The following is a 14,872-nucleotide window of genomic DNA, read 5'->3' on the forward strand; positions in this document are numbered from 1 at the left end:
TCACAACATAGGTGACCTTCGTCTGTAAATGAAACAGAAAAACAAGATTCTCCAACAAATATGAATTGAGAATTGAGCCCCTATAGATACCATAAACATTCCCTCACAATAAAGACAGTACTTATGCTAGAGACATTATTTTAAATTAGTTTCAGCCAGGTGAACAATGTGATAGGTGTGATGGGGATAAAGCCATGGGCAGAAGACTCCTTGGGAAAGCAAACACTGGTGATTGTGTGTGTGTGATGGGTTCAGCTGGGCACCACCAGCCTTGTCAGACCTCAGCAGGCCAAGTAAGTCAGCCCCATATTTTCCATGTAACAGACAACAATTTCTTTCACCTTACAGCTTTCTCTTGAAGGTCCCAAGAGAACAATTATTCTTCTATCTCAGACTGTTTCCAACTGCCATAGAGCTGCCTCCTAAGTCACTGTAACTACTGCTCTATCAATACAGGAAAGGAAGGAAACATCAAATGTTTGGAGTGACAGTTTCAGCTGGGTTTTTTTTCTTAACTAAAAATGTGAGAAACCTGTGATAGTAAGAGAGAGAGACAAAAATATACAAGCGCAGACAGGTGACGTGTCTTTGCAAGTCTCCTTCCTCACTCTCCCTTTCCACAGCCACAAATGGCTGTGAACACAGATGAAACAGGAGTGGTTGTTACAGATCCCCCAGCTTGTCCCATTTTATCTTCAAGCAGTTCCTTTCTGAGCAGACTTCTTTGATCAGTGATACAGAGAAGATTAGATCTGAGTTGACATAGTAGCTCATTACTGGACAAAGCGTGCTTCACTCCTGCCTGTCAGTGCAATGGTCCATGCCAGTGGGGTTACTGCATGTGAGTAAGAGAGGCCACACCAAGCTCCTAAGACGCAGAAAACTGATGTACTGAATTTTCCCTCTTTGCCTCCAGCCATCCCTGTTCTACTTCTTCCTAAGTCAATTAATATCTACCATACCAGCTGTAAAGGACCCTCGGGGAAAAAGGAAACCAGGGATTAGGCTGGTTGTTCCCAGTCTAGGCTTTTCCTGTGCCAATACAGCATATTTTCTAGACTGCTTTTTACAATTTGGTTTAAATGACTCAACTGAAGGGTTTTGTATAACTCCTGACCACAGCCTAACAGTTCTCACAGGAGGTAATATTTCCTAGTGTTTGGCATGAGCTTTTCTCCTTTTCATCTTAGCACTTGTGCTCCTTCAGCAATCCTTACCCAGTTTTTTCCTTTCTTCATGCTTTCAGCCTACAACTGTGTAAGTGGTTACAGGATCCCTCAACTTCTATTGAGTCCTTCACCATGCAGTATAATATATCACATTCATTACTGCTATGCAAGTACTTAGACAGACAGACTTATCTAGCTGTTTTAATCTTTCTCATAAACCAGCCCTTAAAGTCCAACAGTGGTTTGAGTTACTGTTATGTGAATTCCCTCCAGTTTGTCAACATCAATCTGGAATACTCTGAATAACTGGATTGTCAGAGTGCTGACTAGGTATGGCTGTTTTCTTTTTGGTAAGTAATCAGCTATGTATTTGCCACATTTTATTAATTGCACTTAATTCTATTTCTGTTTTGTCTCAGTTCCACTATCCTCTCCATACCCTTTTGTGGTAAGCAGCACCCGACACGATTGGACTCCTTAGTCTGTAAGCAGCAGAGGTAAATACTTAACACACAGTGAACTCTGATATATGAAGCAATTAAAGTCCTTTCAAAAGCATCCTCTCTCTGAACCAGTCTCCTGGTAAACTGAATTTAAACGGCAGCAAGCAACCAAATCAAAACATTGCCGTTCATTTCCACCGGTGTGAAATGTTCTCCCTGTCTGCTCTATGTTCCTGCTTCTCACAGAGCCAGTAGATATTTGATTAGGTACAGATTTAAACACAAACAGATTTTCCAAGTCTCAGTTCCAGGTTCCAAGCAAATAGCCCATTTTCTGGGTGTAACCCACTGCAGGGTCGCCCAACTGGAGAGCAGAGCAGAGGCGGCTCTTTACAAAGCAAAAAAATATTCCAAGTGTTTCACCTCACATGGAATTTTTGAAAAATGTGCTTCCCCCAAGAGACCTGGAGTTGTTCGTCTCAGTCAGGGGCTGTGTATTTTCTTCTCACCAGCAGACTGGGAAGAGGTCGAGGGCTCATTCTGCAGAGTGAGTGAGGAGCCCTCCTTAGCTAACACAGGATATGCACAGGAGCTGTTGAGAGCTCCATTTGCATCCCCTAATAGTGCTGTCTTCCAAACACCGGATCCTTGCATTGGATTTCAGATGTAGCAAGCAGGATATAGTCACCTTTTCTGCTCACCTGTGCAACAGCATTGACAGCATAATAACTTTACAGGCAGAGCAAAAAGCCTCAGTCCCGTGCTTGGGTCTGCCCCCAGAGCAAGCTTTCTGAGGAGAGAATACAGCTGTTAAAGTTGGTGGTCTTCCAGTGACTCTGCAATGCTCTCTCTGAGGAGCTCAGCTAGAGAGGATAAATGCTAGTATTGGTTCCCTAGGTCTCAGATAATCAAGATTAAATGTGTTTGGTTTTTTTTAACACTAAAACCAAGTCAAGAGAAAGAAGCTAACTAACCAGCTCTGACTGGATGACACCAAGTGGTCATAACAAAGTTTACATTTATTATTACTGGATCACTTTGCAAAACTTTCACCCTTGGAACTGGAGTTTTGCAGCTTTGCCATTTGTACAATTTTATTTTCTTTTTTATGTTGGAGCCACTAAGTCTGAGTATTTTGAGTCTAGGAAGAGTGCTTGAGCTATTAAAAAAAATACAAGCAAAATATTTCAACATAAATTGCTACCATACTCAAAAGCAGACTTATTGTATATGAACAAGATGCAGTTTTTAAGCACTAGTCATTAATTTCATTACTTAATGGTTAATGAAGTGGTTAATGACTAGACTATGCAGTGGCGCTAATACCAAAGTCAGTGAAAAAATTCCTGTCGCTAAGATATCAGAGGACTTTGGCTAAGACATCCCATGGACTGCTCAAACTTACTTAAGTATAAAACAGCAGCAGATCAGTTAAACCATTTTTAAGAACAAGTGTTTACCACTCCTTATGCTCTCAGGGTCATAATATCTCTTACAAGAGATATTTCAACAAATCTTTATTGGACAAGATCCTTAATGATGTAGGGAAAAGGATGTCAGTGATGTGTTTCTCTTCCGTTATGATTTTGTGTATGATGTAAAGTTACATGCATAAATATTAAAAGATATTTTTAAAAGCTAGTCAAGTGATGGAATGTGTTCTGTTTGGACGTTTTCTTTTCTCCTTTAGATGACTCTGTCAAATACTTCCCTAGTCATTTTGCCAGTAACCATGAAACCTCAGCGAAACATCAGAAGTCCAGCCAACCCAAAACTAAAACACTGACTACCCTGAAAATTAACTCAACAGGTTCTTCCATTTCTTTTGACGGACTTAAAATCTCCCCCCACTTTAACAGCCTGGATCAAGAGAGATCCACACAGGCATACATGTGAAAAAGGACAGGGGTGTTGGAGGGAAAAAAAATGCCCTTGACAATCAAAATGAAGGGGAAGTCAGGGAGCAAGTAACACCAAGTGTGTGGACACGTGTTGTTTGTGCTACTAGTGTTTGCACCAATGAAACTCTGTTCCCTTACTACACAGAAGTTTTCTCTACATATATTTCCCATTTTGACTCTGATGCATGTAAAACTTCTAATAATAAGGCATGTTTTGAACTGAAAGACTATGACTTGCAGGAGAAAATCTTCTCATGTAGCAGTCCGGGGGACAGAAAGGAGGGGAGCTTGTGGCGACTCACACTGGGTCTCTGGCACCTTTGCAAGTCCAGCAGAAACCTGTTTCTCCCCTCCTCTGAAAGGCTGCCTACATTAAAAGAACATGACCTGTAAAGAGATATTGTCTGAAATATTTTGGTTCTACTCCTGCATCTCTGTTCTGTTCTCTGTATCTCTATGTCATATTCCCTTTATGCTCTACCTCCTGCTTTAGCTGTTTAATATGCACCATGACTGTGTGATTCTGTCAGCACCACAGTCCTCTCAAAAGGAAGACACTGAAGTTAAGGTTTTGGCAGAGGGAAGGAGTTTCACATTCCAATATGTGTATATATTTATAAATTGGCCTTGTCACATGGCAACATTACTGGCTTCGATCTATTTCTTAAGTGTGCTTTGGTACCTGAGGCCCTGGAATTCTGAACAGTGGGTGCGTGTAGAAAGGATAAATCTTATGTATGTGAAGAAAAATGAAGGGCCTTTTCCTAGGGCCAAACACTGCATTTGCATCACTAGCTGTTATTAAGCTTTCTTGGTAAGTGCAAGAGCAACCTTAAACCATTGAAAATAATGGAGGGGAGAATAACATGGAACACCCAACGGAAAGCAGTCTTTGCTGTCCTCTTTCTTCCTAAACTTTCATAGCAGTCTAAATGGTCATCTTCTTACACTGAAGAAACAGTGATAGGTTGTACACCTATCACTATTTTGAGGATTATTTCTCAAATATCTGAATAGGCCTGACCCATAGGTGCACGGCCATTTGACCAACTGAGCTGCATTAGCCATTTTATAGACTGGCTACATTAGAAATATCCAGCAACCTTCTGTATGCTAGAATGGCCCCCCATTTCTCCTGTTTCACCTTATGATTGTATTTTACCAGGTGAACTGGTTTGTTTATTTTACATGAATTTAATCTGCTTTCTGAGCTTTCCAGGTTCCTTGCTGTCACAGCCCTGTCCTCAATGCTGTTGGCAGGTCTGAATTTTAAATAATCCTGTATGCTCTCTTCAGCACCTCACAGTAGTCTGCTTACTTCCATTTTAAGATCAATACAGAAGAAATAAACGGCCCAGACACCAATTCCCTCAGGTGCTTCTCCCTAGCGCATAATACATTGCTGGCATTTCCTTTTTGCATCTGGTCTGTTAGCTGCTTTTCTCTCTTTATAGCTATGGTTTTATCTAAGATGAGTTTAATGAGCAGATAGTTAAGATTCCTGGAGAGCGCCAGTTTGGAAGACAGGTATTGAAAATCCAAATAAATATTATTTATGCTATTTAATTGTATGGAACAAATGAAATACTGATCAGTAAAATCACACAAGTGACAGACTTCAAATGGACTTCTCAAGTGAGCCCATGGACTCATATAGCAAAGGATTTGGGCCTTTTCAAAATCACAGCAAAAGCAGCACACGATATGAAACTGTACCTGAGCAACTGAGCCCTACCCCAGTAGGGTACTGGGTACCCAGCTTTGGAAGCAGAGCATCCAAGTGCCTTGTACTCATCGCATGGGTAATAGCTTCTTTCAGACAGGTAGGTGTTTAGCAGTGGTCCCTGGCATAGCACTTGCTGTGGCTGACTCCCTCTCCTTAATCAATACCTGAATGAAGACTTTCTTTTGCTCCCATTGCTAACAGGCTCTCTGTCAGAGCAGGAAGATTTGCCTGCCCATTTCATCATCTCAGACAATGCCCCCTGTTTAGAAACCTGGACCTCCGCATTCCCATGCACCCGCCTTCCCCACAGATCCCCGTCTCCACCCACAGCTCAGGGAGGAGAGCAGCGGGGAGGTTTCTGGAGCTCGTCCCTCTCACCTCCTCCCTGACAGACCCAACCACGCTGCAGCCAATGCCTGGAATTCCCCTGTCAGGGGACGAAAAATCCCCCCGATTGCATAAACCGAGGTCATCCGCAGAGGTGGACAAATGATTGGGCCTGAGTGCCACTGCTCCAAAATGTCTCCTCACAAAAAAGTCAAGCACCCTGAAGTGCCTCTGTGTGGGGCTCGCAGCCTTCAGGAGCTCCAAGGCTGATGGGAAGAGAGACTTGAAGGTCAGAGGTCTGCTTACAGACATGGACATGCCAAGTAACCCTGGGAGCATCAGGCTTTCACAGAGCCTATGCTTAGGCTGAGAAACAATAAAAAGGTAAAACAGAAGATATACTACAGTGCTACTATAATATAATCAGAAAAGTATTAGCGTTAGTCTGCACTGGGGAGCAGCTACTGAGCCTGTAAAATAAGTAGTGTGCGTCTGAGTATGTGATACAGACAACTGCCTAGAGCCCTTGCCTTTTGGAGCCCTGCGCAACCACCTCAAACTCAGTGTCATTTGGAAGACCCATCACAAATGCTACAACCACACTTCACGTGCACAGGAAGAGGGAAGGCAGACAAGTCTGGCTTTGTGGGATTAGAGCAAGAGGTGAGGAGACAATATAGTATGAGAAAAGACAGAGGTGAGGCAGGGCTATGGAGGGGCTAATGTGGTGAAGATAGGGAATTTCAGGCAGAGTAAAAATGAGGAGCCAGAGCGAGTGACAGGACTGATGCGGCCAGAGCCGTTAACCAGAAAGATGAACTGAGCAGCTTTCCCAATGGCCCAGAAGCCATGACAGATGTGTTTGGGAAGCCAGACAGAAGCCTGAACAAAAGTTTTGTTTATCTAGTAGAAAAGTCAGTTGATTCTATGCTTTTGGAGGAAGACCTGGTAGTCAGACTTGGATTCAGCCTTCATGACTAAGCAAAAGAGAAGCCACCAGCATTATAAACCATTCTTACCATAACTGGAAGAACTGACACCATCACCTCATCAGAAAAGCAACAGAAACAAGTGTGTTAAGGATAAGTAAAGAAGCATTCAGCATTGGCTGTGTAAAGGCAAAGACAGGAGAGGGATGTAGGAAGAAGGAGATCCTCTCAAAAAAGATATAATGTAAGAGGCAACTCTGGCTGGGGACAAGTTATTACTACAAAGCAAGTTCTGTGAGCCACTGCCCTTAAGATCACCTAAGGCTTCACGCAGAGATGGATAGGGGAAAAGGAAGGAACAAAGTTGGAGACCTGAGTACAACTCACAAAGAGCGACAGAAAATTAAAAAAGCAGAAAGAGAAACTGAGGAGTAGGACTTTACAGAAAGTCACGGAGGACAATGTTTCAAGGGGGAGTAATGAACCAAAAGAATCGGTCAGAAAAGAAAGTTTCTTTAGATCAGCAGAAAAACACTTGGGGAGCTCATGGTGTTTTGGAAGTGGAAACATTCATTTGCTGTGGTTCCAAAGTCATTGCAGGCTCAAGGACATGGTGTTGGCTGTCTCAAGGAGTCCTGCAATGGAGTCCAGCAAATGGGATAAGGTGGAGTCCAAAAATGAAACCTCTTTTTGTTTCAAAGGTGAGATCCAAACGCCATGTAGAAACAATAAGTACCAAAACCAAAGCATTCTCTCACTAACAGTATCTTAAGTATTCTTTAGTTAACAGACTCCATGAAAAAAACAAATCACACAATAAAACAACTTACCAAGCAAGAGAAAGCATTTAATATTCTGGAAAGGCTTCAATCTGTACACACTTTACAGGTCTTGCACCACAAAGGTTGGTGAGCACTTTTAAAGTCACTGATGATTGGTCTGACAAACTACTCAGAGCTTCAGTGATATAGAGCTTTCCTCTCAACGAGAAAGTCTTATCTCTTTTTCCTGTAATATAAACACCATATTTATTTTCAACCTCGTACAAAGGATATACAGAATAAAATTAATCAGAAAGATTTTAAACTAGAATAGTACTAAAGGAATAAAATATTCTGAAGGATGGAAAAATAGTTTCTCTATCTCCATAAATAAAAAATACCTTGACAGCATCCTTTTAAGAAGCGAGAAGAAAATTGGAACTAGGCCCAGCTTTTACAGAAGGTCTTCAATTTCTTTATTGAGGCAAAAGTCATATGCAGTCAACACAGGCCTTCCTGATTAAGCTCAGCAGGATGAAGTATGATATTAACTAAAGAATCACAGAAATATGTGTTTAAGTACAGGTAGTTGCAAGACACAAGACTGACCTGAACATAACCAAGACAAAGAAGGTAATTTCTCTCCCTAGGAAAATGACAGTGATTGACAAAAGGGAGCTTACAGAGTTTAAAATAACTGTTCACCTCTCCTTCACATTCCTGGCAGTTTGGGGAAAAACAGGCTACCTTTTCAGCTTAAGATCCTGATCCAGATTCTTCTGTGATCCAGATTCTTCTGTGGTAGAAAACTCTGGCTCTTCACTGAACCTATGCCTGATTATTTCCTTTGAGTGCTCATTTTGGTCTTTAACGTCTTATAGCATAGCTTTGGAAGATGTTTTCATTGGTATTTTTCTTTTTCTACAGATTGTTACTTCTTCTACTGACAAACAGATGTGTAGTGTGTCTTTGTATTTACCTAGTTTTACAGGGATCTATATTTTCACAGTCACTTCCAGGTGCCAACAATGACTACTGTTGCTGAGGAAGTGAATTAAAATACCATGTATCTAGCCGGAATATCTGGAGTTGCTTATTCTTATTATAGCTATAGTCTATATATAGGAGTATTTTTAGAGCAGTAGGTGACGTAATTTTTTATTAACAGCTAGATTTGAAGCCTGAAGATAATACTTTGTTTTCTTGCAGAAATAAATGCTCAGCTAACATCACGGTTGTTTCCTTAGAGCTCACTGAAAATTGGTTCCTTCCTAACCCTCTGGAAAATATTTTAAAAAACAACGAAACTCAAATAATTACAATTCTCCAGTTTTTGGCAACTGAAAAGCATGAAGAAAGTCCCATTTGGAGTGAAAACATTTAAGAAATAAATGAAAATGTTGCAGAAAGCAGACAATAGGAAAAAAAGGAAAAGAAAGAGGGAAGAAAAGAATTCCTTTAGTCCAAAACTCAACAAGTTTTGATAAAAATTTTTCTACAAGCTCTGTATTTTCAACATGTGTGTTTAGCTAGCCCTTCCGTAGTTATCAACAGAATGCGCTAGTCAAACCATGCTATGCCACTTTGAAAATTCTTTTAAACAGAAATGACTTTCAATGAGAAAGCCATGCTTGTGTGCTCATCTCTACAACTAAGTACTCTATTTCCATTATAATTGGAAAATTTTATCCTTGCTATAGTTCTATCAATTTTAGTAGAGCTACCTCTAAAATAGATTGAAGTTCATAGTCAGTGTCGTGCAGAAAACTGTGAGACTAGGTTCTGTACATTTGTGTTTGGTAGTTAAGTGACCTGATTTCCATTAATAAAGAAAGTGCCCTAGTTCCCATTAACATCATTGAAGCTGTTCATTTAGACAACTAAAGTTAGAGAGTTCTTAAATCTTGGGCCCCCCTGTCTTTGAAGAAAACACAGAGCCAAAGCCAAGGAGATGTTCAGAGTAAGTTTAAAATGCACCATGAGGCCCTAATACTCCACTGCTGTATGTCCTGTGTGGTCATGTACAGCTGCGTACAGAGCTTGTAAAATACTACCAGGCTAAAATGTTGCATGTGTGTAGGAAATCAAGACCTGCTTTTGCATAACATGTACACTGAATATCAGTCAAAATGCTGCAATTATCAAGCCCCTTCAACACAATGACTTAAGAATGTTAGCAGGCAATTACTCTTTCTGTTTTACTGATAGCGGACTAAAATAGAGAGACAAAGCAAGCTAGGCTAGATGAAAATGCCCAGGAAAATTAATAGAGTTAATTTTTAAAGTGGATTAGTTAAACCACAAACAATTCTATGTAGACATCCATTCAAAATTAAAGTTGCTTTTATTCAATTTAGTGTTATTTTATTTTGAAAGTGAATTAATTTAAATCAAACTGACACCATTTCTGTTGTGAATAAGATCATGTAAATTGAAGTTCAATACAGTTCGCAGTCATTTTTAACTTACACCTTTTGTTAATTGAATTAGTTGTCCAAAGTGCCTGAGCTCACGTAGGAAGCTGGCAAAGGTGGAGAGTTAAGGGTGAGGCTCTCAACCGCATTGCTCATCCTTGCCTGCAGCCCATCTTCTTTCGGGTGCTGCTCAGCCTTCCCTATTATCTCCAGGCTGCACAGCAGTGGATGCTCGATTCGGCATAACCCAGGGAGGTATTCCTGTCTTTCCACTGTCACCTATGAAGTAGTGACAGCTGGCAGGGAGAGCATTTCATGCATTTAACGGGAGGACTGCACAAACATACAGCACCTACTGACTGAGGTCCCCAGGAGGGTACATTCATGGGCCTTTGTAGGCACCGAAAGCAGGAAAATGGGGTGACATACTGCAAGGGGACGTGGCGTTTTCATTGATTAGCCTAAAAACCCGATAGTCTGCTCCACCAGAGCGGGAAAACAGAACAGTGAGATCAGTAGATTTGCAGAGGTGTAACTCAACGATAGCCATTAAAAGGTGTCACTGAGAAAGATCTATAAATAGCTACTGCATTTCCCTTCCTTGCTATTTCTTTTTACTCTTATTCAACATGAAATTGCGGTTTCTTAAAGTAGGTCTCTGTGCAATTTTTATACTTCTTGAAACTGAAGGAAGTAAGCTGAAATGATCTACAGGTGGGACTCCATCCACCTTGAGGCAGTGCAGCTGTATCAGTATCTATGCAGTTATTGCTGTAGCACTGCAGTAGCTGCCTATCCACCAGCCCTTGCTCTCACCTGTTGGTAAGAGTCCTACAGCCCAACTAAGAGTCAAATACTCCTCTATAATGCAAAAATTTGTGGAATGCTGCGTATCCACTTCCACCCATATATGTGGTCACTGTCTAGGCAAAGCCACACATTTTGAAGTCTCTTCAGCTGCTTTAACCATCATTTCCTTCGGATTCTTAGTATTTGGTTTCCTCTGTTCTCTGCTCTTTCTCCAGTCTGTGAATAGTGCCTTGGTATGAACTTAGCCAGAAATCAATTTAATACATTAGTTATGATCACATCAGAGACAAAACTAGGAAGGGCTTTTCTCTCTTGTTTTCCAGCTTTTTCTAGCAGTTAGTGAGTTCATTAACCAAGAAGAAAATACTTTCATTGCCCATAGTCTTTGAATGCTGGTTGCCTTTTTTTTACTGTTCTTAAAGCTTCCTAATAAGAGAAAGTAACTTAAAGGTAATAGAACAGTTATCAGTAAGAGGCTGCTCACTGAGAGAATGAAATGAGATGTAAAGGTTTATTTAAAAGGGAGATGGTAAAGTACAAACCACAGCTCTGAGACTAAAAGTTTAAGTGCCTTCTTTGTCAAACAAAGAAGCTCGGGACAATCTTGAACCCCCTCGGAGAGAGCTGTTGGTAAAGGCTGCTGCGCTTTGAGGAGGCCATACTCATTTTTAAAAGTTCATTAAAAATCTCCTAACTACTTAATCTTCAACAGCTTACTGCTACATAAAATGGCATATCCTGAAATCGTTGGCAAAGCTCCTACCGAAGTCAATGTCGTATTTATTTTCCGGGGGGCGGGGGGGAGGGAAGAGGCGAGGGGGCGCAAAGAGCTTTACTTTTCTACGGGAGTCAGACTTTATAGATTTGGTGAGAAATGTCCTAATTTCTTTATTTCGCAAGCCGATTTTAAAAACGCCTTAATCGTGCAACCGCAGACTTGGGGCCAGGGGCTTCACAGGGGCTCCGAGAGCGCTGCCGGCGCCTCCCGGCGAGAAGGATTTGGCCCTGCGTGACCCACCGTCTCCTCCGCGCCTCCAGGCCCGGGAGCCGCACCGAGCTGCTCTTCGCACCACATTTTTTAAAGAGGAAAAAAAGAAAAAAAAGGGGGGAAAGAAAGAAAAATCGCCTGCCCTCTTGCACTGCTCGGTCCCTGCTCCCCGGCGGGCATGGCCGCAGCCTGCGCTCACACACGCACCGTGCGAGCGGCAGAGGCAGCCCCGCCGTCGGTTTTGGGTTAGGAAACGCCACTTTCCGCGGTTGTCGCGGGCCACAGGCACCCTCCCTGCCGGCGGCGGGACGGGGTGCTCCGGGCCAGGTGGGGCCGGCGAGGATGCCGAGCCGCCCTCGGGCTGCCTGGGCGGGAGGCGAGAGACAGAGCTGCTCCGGGGCGCTGCGGAGACGCGGCGCCGCTTCCCCCCGGCCGGCGCCTTTCCCACCGAGCCGGGGCCCTCGGGCTTCGCTGCTTCCCCGCTTCAACGCGGGGCACGGTGCGCGCTGGCCGGCGAGCGGCCTCGACGGTGCGAAACGAGTCATTGCCAGCCAGCCCTTTTTTTAAAAAAAAAAGAAAGAAAAACTTTGGTAGGAAATCGGGAAACTCAGAAAAATACATTTCTCAGCGTTTCAGCGTCCTGCTGTAAGCGCATACTTATTCCTAGCAGAGTGGGTGATCCCTCTGTAACAAATATTCCGCGGAGCCGCTGCAGAAAGAGAGGCGACCGGTATCACATTTCTCCCCCCAGGGACCTGTGGGGGGGAAGAAACTGCGGGAACAGTGACCCGGACGAGGGCTTCGCCCGGCCGCGGGCGGCGGCGCCTCCCCGGGCATGCTCGGCTCGGCCCGGCTCGGCCCGGCGCCCGCGGTGCCGGGCGGCGCCGGCCTCCTGCCCCCGGCGGCGGCCCGGGCTGCCCCGACGGCGGCGGCGCGGAGCCCTGTTCCTCCGCAGCGCACCTGCCGCGGCCGGCGAGGCCGGCACCCGCGGGGGTGCTGGCAACGCGCCCGGCAAGCGCCCTGCCTTCCCGGCTGCCTCCCGGAAAAGCCCGTAATTCCTTCCCTAAGGAGCAGGTAGATTAGACAAAATAATAATAATAATAATAAATAAAATCGGGGTGACAGCCTGTCTTTTTGTTGGTTTTTTTTCTTTCTTTTGCAAGAGTTTCAGGCGCAGGCTGTACTTGAGCTGCGCTCATTAACACCAAAGCCATTAACAGCACGCTCGGATTAGCAGCTTCCTAGAGGAAGGACTTCAGCAAGGTGCCAGGAGGATTGAGTAGTCGGACCTACAGCAAACAACGCCAGCACAAACCCTACCTGGGCAGGTAAACATGGGCTAGCTAAGTTTTCTGTAGGAGCAAAGCACGGGAGAGCTGTGCCCTAGAGGAAAAAAAATCGAAAGGCTGCAAGAACTATGTCCAAAGTGAGCAGAAATTACAAATCCAGCGACGCTGACCCGTGACATTAAAGATTTCTGTGCAAAACCCCGAGACGGATCGGAAATGCACGAGTATCCCAGGGTGATCAAAATATTTTATCGAGGGCTCAGAAACAGCTCCTTACGCCTGCCGCCCCTTTTCAGAAGTATTTCCAGGCGCCCCTAGAACAGCTGCAGCCCAGGCGAGGTACACTGACTTAAAATGTACACTGAATTAAAGTTCAGACTTACTAAATCTCGCCCCTCAGGAAGGCGACTCCTTCGGCGGGGCATTTCCCCCCCGGCCGCTCCCGGGGCCGCCGCAGCGCGGCCCGGCCCGGCGGGTCCTTCCGTGCCGTTACAGAGCACGAAGAAAGGGAGGCGTTTGCCTTTATTTATGTATTTATTTTTAACCAGAGAACTTCAGCCCGAACAGCAAAAAAGCTGAGTCTGCTCCCGTATTTCTAAAGCGCGGCTTCAACTGAACTGGGACACCGCATGCTTCCCTCCCTGCTATTCCATTTCTCCCCAAAGGCCCTAATACCTTTTTCAGCTTTCTTTTTTCTTTTCTTTTTTTTTCTTTTTTTTTTGTCTGATACCTTCAAGCGGTCCATTGTGGGAAAAGTGTCCCCGGGAACTCCCTTTGTCTTCCCTGCGAGCTCTCGCTTCTGTTGTGTCTAAGAAGCAGCGAAGTTTTTAGTAACACTGCAAACACGGGCACGGAAAGGATGTCCCGGTAGGGCAATGAGGCATGAAATCCCGCTGTTCCTTTACATAGTAGCAACATCCACATGAAAGAGCAAACACTCAACGTGCCACCAAATAAAATTGTTTATACGGAGAGTATTACTGTGTGGGGGGGAAGCTGGCGCGGGTTTCTCTTTCGACATCGTCCTTTCTCGCACGCACACCCACAACCAACCAAAACCACCTGTACCTTCAGCAGAACTCAGCCGGGTGGAAAAATGACTCACTGGCATCCTCGGATGCTAAATATACGGCAGACCGCGGCGGCCCGGGCAAACGCAGGGCACCGCGCGTGGGCAGCGGCCGTCGCTCGGCGGCGGCTGCGGCTTGCGGGAGCCAGGCGAGCAGCGGGCTCCCTCCCGCGGGGGCCCCGACGGCGGAGTCGGCCCGCGGGGAGCAGGCACGGCCCCCGCGCAGGGAGCCCGCCGGGCTGAGGCGCGGCTGAGCCCGCGGAGCCGAGCGCACCCCATGCGGCCCCGGCCCGGATGCCGCGGGGAGGGTCGCCTTTCCTCGTCTGGCGGCCACTGCGAGTTTCCCCCGCAGCCCCGGGCGGCCGGTTCCTCCCGGCCGCTGCGGCCGTCCCGCCGCCGCCCGGCGGCTGCCGAAGCCCGGCTGCAAATGCTCCCGGCTGCTCCGTGCCTGCCCCAGAGCCACGGCAACGCGGCGGTGCCCGGCCCGCCGGCAGCGCCCCGACTGCCCCCGGCACCCCTCCGCCGGCGTCCCTGGAGCGGGGGCTGAAGACAAGTGTCTTAGAAAGGTAGCAAAGTGGGGGGGGGGGGGGGGGGGGAGAGAGTCACCGAAGTTTAAAGACACCGATCAAATTTCTGAGGAGAAGATACCCCCAATGTATTTTGTCAGGAATCCGGAATAGAGAGCACGAAACAAACAAACAAGCGGGGAAAAAATCCCCAAACAAAAGTAAAACGAAACCCGCCTGTTACAGATCCGCCGGCAACTGAGCCTCTGAGCTTCCTCCAAATCCTTTTCAACCATGATTATTTCCATACTTGGCTTCTACCACCTCCAGGTGCCCGGGACCCGCCGGGTGCCCCGTGGGCGCGCAGCCCCCGCGCCGAGCGAAGCGCAAGCCCCGCCGCTCGCAGGGGCGGGCAGGGGACCCCCAGCACCCCTCTTCCCGAGGGGACGGGGCCCTCAGCCCCGCGCCCGATGCCTGCGGGGCAGCCGCAGCCCGGCCCGGGGAAACCCGACGGCGGCTCTGCAGGACGGGCTGGGGGGG

At 45.8% G+C, this 14,872-nt stretch overlaps 1 long non-coding RNA gene across 1 annotated transcript in view; it reads right to left on the minus strand.

Moving 5' to 3' along the window:
- LOC112985980 (uncharacterized) overlaps positions 1–14,036 on the minus strand; it is a 36,177-nt gene extending 22,141 nt beyond the window's left edge. The window contains exons 1-2 of the long non-coding RNA XR_010388360.1: positions 13,141–14,036; positions 7,326–7,503 (exon numbers count right to left, since the gene is read on the minus strand). This is a non-coding gene — a long non-coding RNA (uncharacterized LOC112985980). The remainder of the gene's footprint in view (positions 1–7,325; positions 7,504–13,140) is intronic.
- Positions 14,037–14,872: the final 836 nt, after the last annotated feature.

This window comes from Dromaius novaehollandiae, chromosome 3 (genome assembly GCF_036370855.1).
Source record: "Dromaius novaehollandiae isolate bDroNov1 chromosome 3, bDroNov1.hap1, whole genome shotgun sequence".
Classification (NCBI taxonomy): Eukaryota; Metazoa; Chordata; class Aves; order Casuariiformes; family Dromaiidae; genus Dromaius; species Dromaius novaehollandiae.